We start from the raw sequence: 7,236 nt of genomic DNA, 5'->3' as shown, positions 1-7,236 counted from the left end.
TTGTCAAGCAATGCTAGGGGGACAAACACAGACACACAAACACACACGCACATACACATATATATACATATATACGATGGGCTTCTTTCAGTTTCCGTCTACCAAATCCACTTACAAGGCTTTGGTTGGCCTGAGGCTATAGTAGAAGACACTTGGCCAAGGTGCCAAGCAGTGGGACTGAACCTGGAACCATGTGGTTGGTAAGCAAGCTACTTACCACACAGCCACTCCTGCGCCATTAGGTTAAGTTTTATTTGTGAAATACAGTTGCTTTGAATTTACTTCAGAAAGAGGTCTGTGTTTGTGAGGGTTAGTTGGGGCATGGGCGCTAGGAATGAGGCCTGGGTAACTAAGGGAGCAGCAGCTTGAAAATGTTTGGGCACCACTGATTTAGAGGACTGAAATTGTGCTGTTGCTTTGGTGTTGGAATTAGTATGGCTATAAGGTTTACACAGCAGTTACAAGGTTCAATTCCCAAAGTTAATATTAAGACATTTTTTTCTGTATGAGATATCCAGGGAATGAGTTCTTCCTTCATAGGCAACTGGTATGGGCCATCCTAGCTTGTTAGGTTAAATCAACGGTTCTCAACCATTTCATGCCTGTGGACCCTTTGATTACCAATCTACTCTGTTGAACCCCCATAGCCATTTGAAGTTTTAAAAAAATCCCCTTATATTTTTATAATTAAATATAAGGAATTCATCATCATCATCACCATCGTTTAACATTCATTTTCTATTCTGGCATAGGTTGAACAGTTTGACTGGGGACTGGCAAGGTTTATACAGCTGGATGCCCTTCCTAATGCCAACCACTCTGAGAGTGAAGTATTTTAGAAGTATAACCAATTTATTGCACATAATTTTTAGCAACTAAATCTTATATTGATCCCCAAGGGCCATATAAACCCTGATTGAGAACCCCTGGGTTAAATCTTCCAATTTGAATGGTCAATGTTGGGAGGTCACCATGTTGCTATGCTGACCACTATAGTTGTCACTTTGAAAACAATATATTTCGAACTGGAATTTGGCAGCACCACACAATTATTCTGTGTTGATGAAGGGAAATAACCCGGAAATCACGATACACAGATATTGTTTTGAGCTGAGTGGAGGTGCTAGATTCCCTTGTTCAAAAATATAAGGACACAGATTGTGTTGTAGAGCCAGCTGGAGACGATGTCTCCTGGGGCTAAATTACAGCGACATTCATCCTAAACCAGGACTGCCATGTTTTGTTGGTGGATAATCTTTACTCCTGCTACTCCTACTTTGATGTAATTGATCATCAGTTTCTGATAATCAATTACATGAAACTCAGAGCAACAGGGTTCATCCAGACACCTGAAGACTAGTGTGAAGTGACAGCCTCTGTAGAAGTCAGTAGGTTGCATCTGGAGCCAAGACTTTACTCTGAAATAAGTTTATCATCATCTGAAAAGTGCTTCCCCTTCAAAAAGACTTCATGGTTGGAAAGAGGTTAGATCCTGTGAGGTCAAGAAAGTAAGAGGGATGAGGAAGGATTTCATAACTGCGGGAGTGTGCTTTCATCAGGGCAACATGAGCGCTGTGAACTAGGGTGTTGTCTTGGAGGAGGTGGACTCCTTTGCTCAGCATGCCACATCTCTCTGCTTTGATGGCATCCTGCAGTTTCTGCAGCAGAGAAGCATAATATGCCCCGTTAATTGTGGTGCCTTTTGCCAGAAAATCTATTATCACTACTCTGTGCTGGTCCCAAAAGACTGAGCATCACCTTCCCTGCTGAGGGTTGGACACGAGCCTTCTTTGGAGGTGGCGAGTTATCATGCTTCCATTGTTTCGATTGGACTTTAGACTCAGGATCATGGTGATGGATCCATGTTTCATCCTGTTGAAAAAGTCCTCCTTGTTTTCTTGGCACATTGCCAAAAGAGCCTGGGAACAATTGACTCATTCCTACTTCTGAAAAGGTGTGAGCATCTGGGGAATTCATCATGCAGACTATTTCCACATGTGCAAATGATTGTAAATGATTTTTTCCACAGAACCTATACTTATCTCGACTTCTTGGGCTAGTTGCTGAATAGTTGTGCAGCGATCCTCCAAAATGGCAGCTTCTACTTTATGGATGGTGTCATCATCAATGGTGCAATGTGGTCGTCCTGGAATAGGGGCAGTTTCTACCGATGTCTGACTACATTTGTACAGGCAATGCCAGTGCTTGATTATATCATATGATTGTCACCATAAACTTCTTCATTTCATCAAAAGCCCCTTTTGGTTGTATTACCTTTCAAGTATAAGAACCTGATCACTGATCTGCATTCAACTGCCTCCATTACAAAACCTCAGTCCACTTCAGCAGCCGTTGAAGACAAACGAATACAAGTAGGATGTTGCAATTTACAATGTGACATGTAGAGACATGATTGATTATACCTGTACAAGTTCTGTTTCCTGCAATAACCAGAAGTGGGTCAGGGAAAATCTTTAATGAACACTCCTCATACCTGGATGAACTCTTAACCAGGCAATTTTAGACCAGGAAACCTGGGGATTCCAACCAGAAACGATATACTTCAATCTTGATACATTCACACAGAATATTATATTGTAAGCAAACGTGTGACAATGAAGAGAATGTGACAATAAATAACTGGAGAAATCATCATCATCATCATCATCATCATTTAGCGTCCGTTTTCCATGCTAGCATGGGTTGGACGGTTCAAAATGATAAGCATAAAATAATGGTTACTCAACAAATGGTCACAGAAATGCCAAAGAGACGAAAGCTATAAACATGGTATCTTAATAATGTGTGTTGCTATTAAAATGCTTCAGAATCTTTTCAAGGTGCAGAAGGGGCTATGTGTGGTAAGTAGCTTGCTTACCAACCACATGGTTCTGGGTTCAGTCCCACTGCGTGGCACCTTGGGCAAGTGTCTTCTACTATAACCTCGGGCTGACCAAAGCTTTGAGAGTGGATTTGGTAGACATAAACTGAAAGAAGCCTGTCGTATATATGTATATATATATGTGTATGTGTGTGTATACGTTTGTGTGTCTGTGTCTGCCCCCACCCCCGCCAACATCGCTTGATGTTATGAAATCCTTCCTCATCCCTCTTACTTTCTTGACCTCACAGGATCTAACCTCTTTCCAGCCATGAAGTCTTTTTTGAAGGGGAAGCACTTTTTGGATGATGATAAACTTATTTCAGCGGTTTGGCAAAAGAGACCGATAGAATAAGTACTAGGCTTCCAAAGAATAAGTCCTGGAGTAGATTTGCTCGGCAAAAGGCGGTGCTCCAGCATGGCCGTAGTCAAATGACTGAAACAAGTAAAAGGGAAAGGTATTTCTATAATAGGTGCAAGCATGGCTGTGTGGTAAGAAGCTTGCTTACCAACAACATGGTTCCTGTTTCAGTCCTCCTGAATGACACCTTGGGCAAGTGTTTTCTACTATAGCCTCGGGCTGGCTAAAGCCTTGTGAATGAGTTTAGTAGACGGAAACTGAAAGAAGCCCGTCGTTTGTGTGTGTGTGTGTTTCTTTGTTTGTCTCCTCCCTACTGATTGATAATTAATGTTGGTGTGTTTATATCCCTAGTAACATAGCGGTTCAGCATAAGAGAACGATAGAAGAAGTACCTGGCTTTAAAAAATAAATACCGGAGTCGATTCGTTCCACTAAAATTATTCGGCGGTGCTTCAGCATGGCCGCTATCCAATGACTTAAACAAGTCAATGATAAAAGATATAGAGATTATCTTAAGTTCTACGCATTGGACGATAGGTTGCTTTCCATATAATTTCCATTTCCCTTTTATTGCATTCGTATATAAAGTCGAAATATTGAGAGTTACGAAAAGAAAATATGGTTTACCGTGCAATAGTTTTACAATGGTTTCGCTGTCCGCCATTATATGTACATGAAACGAAAGATCATCATGCCTGATGAGAAATTCGCTGAGGGAGAGAGAGAGACTGTACAAAATATAGAGGATAAATGATTTAAAGATGAACAGCGATAGTTATGATCCAACGAAGTAGCCTTGACTTGACAGAAATTACAGCCAAATCTACCTCAAATTAAACATTATCTTGAATAGGAAAGAATCTTTTGAATAAAGCACTATTTAAAAGACAGGATGGTCACGAATGGAATGCTTTTAAACATGTTAGTTCGCCCAGGACTTCTGATAGTGGTGGGGACAATAAACAACAACAATGGTTAAATTAGTTTTAACATTTAATGCAAGGAATATTAAAAGAAAACAAGAAATAATTCGAGGTGAAGTGTAAAAATACAATCATTGAACAATGGCTGAACAAACGTTGTTTTGACATGTTTCCGGTTTTTCTGCGCCTTTTGAATAAGACACGGAAACAAAGCTCACTGAACAATGGAACAGGAAATAGCAACTCATAAAGTACATTCAAACTGCTGTGCACCTTTAACGAAATAATCTCCATGATGACAGCTCCGCTATATCAGCAATGTCTGCTGTCCTTTTAAAAATGTAGGTCAGAAAAATAGAAATCTTCGCATATAAGTAACTTGTTAAGCAGCTCCCGAACAGGAATGTCTCTGTGGCGCAATCGGTTAGCGCGTTCGGCTGTTAACCGAAAGGTTGGTGGTTCGAGTCCACCCAGGGACGTGAATCCTTTTTTTTTTTTATATTTTCATTTCATTGTTTCGTTACTCTTCTTGGTTCGAGCCTATCCAATGACGTTAATCCCTTTCGTATTTTACATGTCATTGTTTCTGTTCTTTTCTGCAGAAACGTCTATTTAATTTTTTTTTTTAATAGAAACTATTGTATTATTTGTTCAGTTTCCATCTGCTTTCAGCTTTGATTTTCTGTCTTGCATCATTCATTTTTACATTTATACTGACTATCAATATATAGATGTCCTACCACGATTCTTCAAACATATCTATATATTCAATAATATATATAGATCCCCAAAAGATCCCCATGAGCATTTCTTAAATGATTCCAAGGTAAGCATATAGTTTCTGATCATTCGTAATTATGTAATTCTTGTCCAATGGACATTCAACTCCCCTGGAACTAAATTTAAAGAATTTCATTAAGAAAGATTTACAAAGGATGATATCTTTATATATAAAAGTGAAGTTGTGTGTCTGTCTCCTACGATTTAGATTCCTAACTACTCCCACATTTTGCGGTGCAGTTTAACCAAAACCGGGTATCTTATAGTCGTGATTCATATCGAGCCCTTCTGGGTATTAGCGCGCGTCTACGATGAGTCTACGATTTTAAAAATAATTTACCATCATTTTTTTCCATTTTAATGGATTTTTGTCGCTATTATATAAGGGAAGGAACTCTCTAAAAATGTCTACGATGAGTCAACGATTTAAAAAAAAAATTACCATCATTTTTTTGCTATTTTTTGGCTATAACTCTCCAAAAATGCTTATATAGTTATTTCCCTTACAAACCCGAGCAACGCCGGGCGATACTGCTAGTAATAAATATGTGGAACGTACCTTGGGATTAATCTATCAAATTATTGGTAACCTAGGTTCAGAATCGTTATCTTTCGTTAATTTCCGCCTAACTCCGTCACTTTGTCAGCAAGTTTTTGTGTCCTAGTGTTATACAAAAGGCTGTTGCCTTTCCACCTGGGTAAGCTAATTCGCGCCTTACCAAATTGTCTATATACGAGATACATTAAGTATCTAGGAACAGCACCAAATTTCCCTAAAATAATTTCATTGAAGAAAGTTTGCAGAGGTTTATATAGCAAATCTATGGCTGTTCTGTCAAACGAACCTTGGGATTGAACCCTCAAATTATTGATGAACTGTAAACAATTCAGAAACTGAGTACAGAATCAGGATCTTTTCCGTTTGGTTCACACTTACCAATTCCTTGAGATTTGTTCCAATTTATTTCAAATTTAGGCATTCTTTCGGTATGAGTAGCAGCCGTGTGTTCTTGTAACGAAAGATCGCCCAAATTTAGTATATTGACGTAGTTTTGTATGCTAATTGCTGAAAAGAAATTTATTGGTACCCAAACGCAACAAATGGAAAGCACATGGGCCTCTGTTAAACAAAGTAATAAAGAACACAGTGGCACCCATCTCTATGGTTGACTCATAGCTCTGAGAGTTTGTGTTGCAGGATTTGTTTGACAAACTCCAAGAGTGCATTGCAGATTTTCGTTTTTGAATTTTCGCTACAAAATATGTATTGTTTACATGAACTGAACTATAGTTGTTTTTTTTCGTAATTTAACCCTTAGTTTGGTCTTATCTTTTGTTGTAATTTCTTGCAAAAAAAAAAAAAAGTTCATGAAAAAATCATCAAAACTTCCAACATTGTCAAAGATAGTTATCATGCAGAAAATGTCCACTTCCAAAATCCTGTTTTCTGACTGGGTAAAAATAATCAAACTTTAAACCTCTGTAACAAACAGTTTTCTAAAATTGTTCAGGTACAAGTGAATAACAACATCAGATTCAGCATTATACTAAATCTGGAAATTTTCACTTAATTTTAAATTTTCAAAAAAGTGTGAGGAACAGCCCCAAATTTTCCTGAAATGATATCATTGAAGAAAGTTCACAGAGGTTGAAATAACAAATATATGGTTGTACTGTCAAATGAATCTTGGAATTAAACCCTCAAACTATTGATGACCTGTAAGCAATTCACAAACTGGGTACAGAATTATTATCCTTCGTCAATTTCTGCCTAAATCCTTCACTTTGCCAGCAGGTAATTTTTCGTGTTAATGTGTCAGACAAATACACTGGAAGACAGGAACCACTCCTTGCACAGGTAAAAAGACAAAAACTTGCTTGATATGGTCAGGTATGAACAGCACAACTCCCTGTCCAAAGCCACTCTTCACACTGCAGCCCTGCTACGCATGACCAAGAACAGAGACCAATGGTGACAACTGACAGCAAAAGCCTTTGGAGTGGCACCCAAATGACCAGCTATATCAGATAAGTGATCTTCATTGTCATACAAAATGCTATTCATTTTACAAATGAGTAAACTAATGTGTATATTTATCACAATGGTTGTGTGGTAAGTAGCTTGCTTACCAACCACATGGTTCCGGGTTCAGTCCCACTGCGTGGAACCTTGGGCAAGTGTCTTCTACTATAACCTCAGGCTAACCAAAGCCTTGTGAGTAGATTTGGTAGACGGAAACTGAAAGAAGCCCGTCGTATATATGTATGTATGTATATATGTGTGTGTGTGT

General features: G+C 38.6%; 1 non-coding gene across 1 annotated transcript; it reads left to right on the top strand.

The window, feature by feature from the left end:
* The first annotated feature begins 4,570 nt into the window (after positions 1-4,570).
* Positions 4,571-4,644, top strand: Trnan-guu. Its single transcript has one exon. It is a non-coding gene; the product is annotated as a tRNA-Asn (tRNA).
* Positions 4,645-7,236: the final 2,592 nt, after the last annotated feature.

The sequence above is a fragment of the Octopus sinensis genome, linkage group LG17 (genome assembly GCF_006345805.1).
Source record: "Octopus sinensis linkage group LG17, ASM634580v1, whole genome shotgun sequence".
NCBI lineage: Eukaryota > Metazoa > Mollusca > Cephalopoda > Octopoda > Octopodidae > Octopus > Octopus sinensis.
This window is presented reverse-complemented; position numbering and strand designations above follow the sequence as displayed.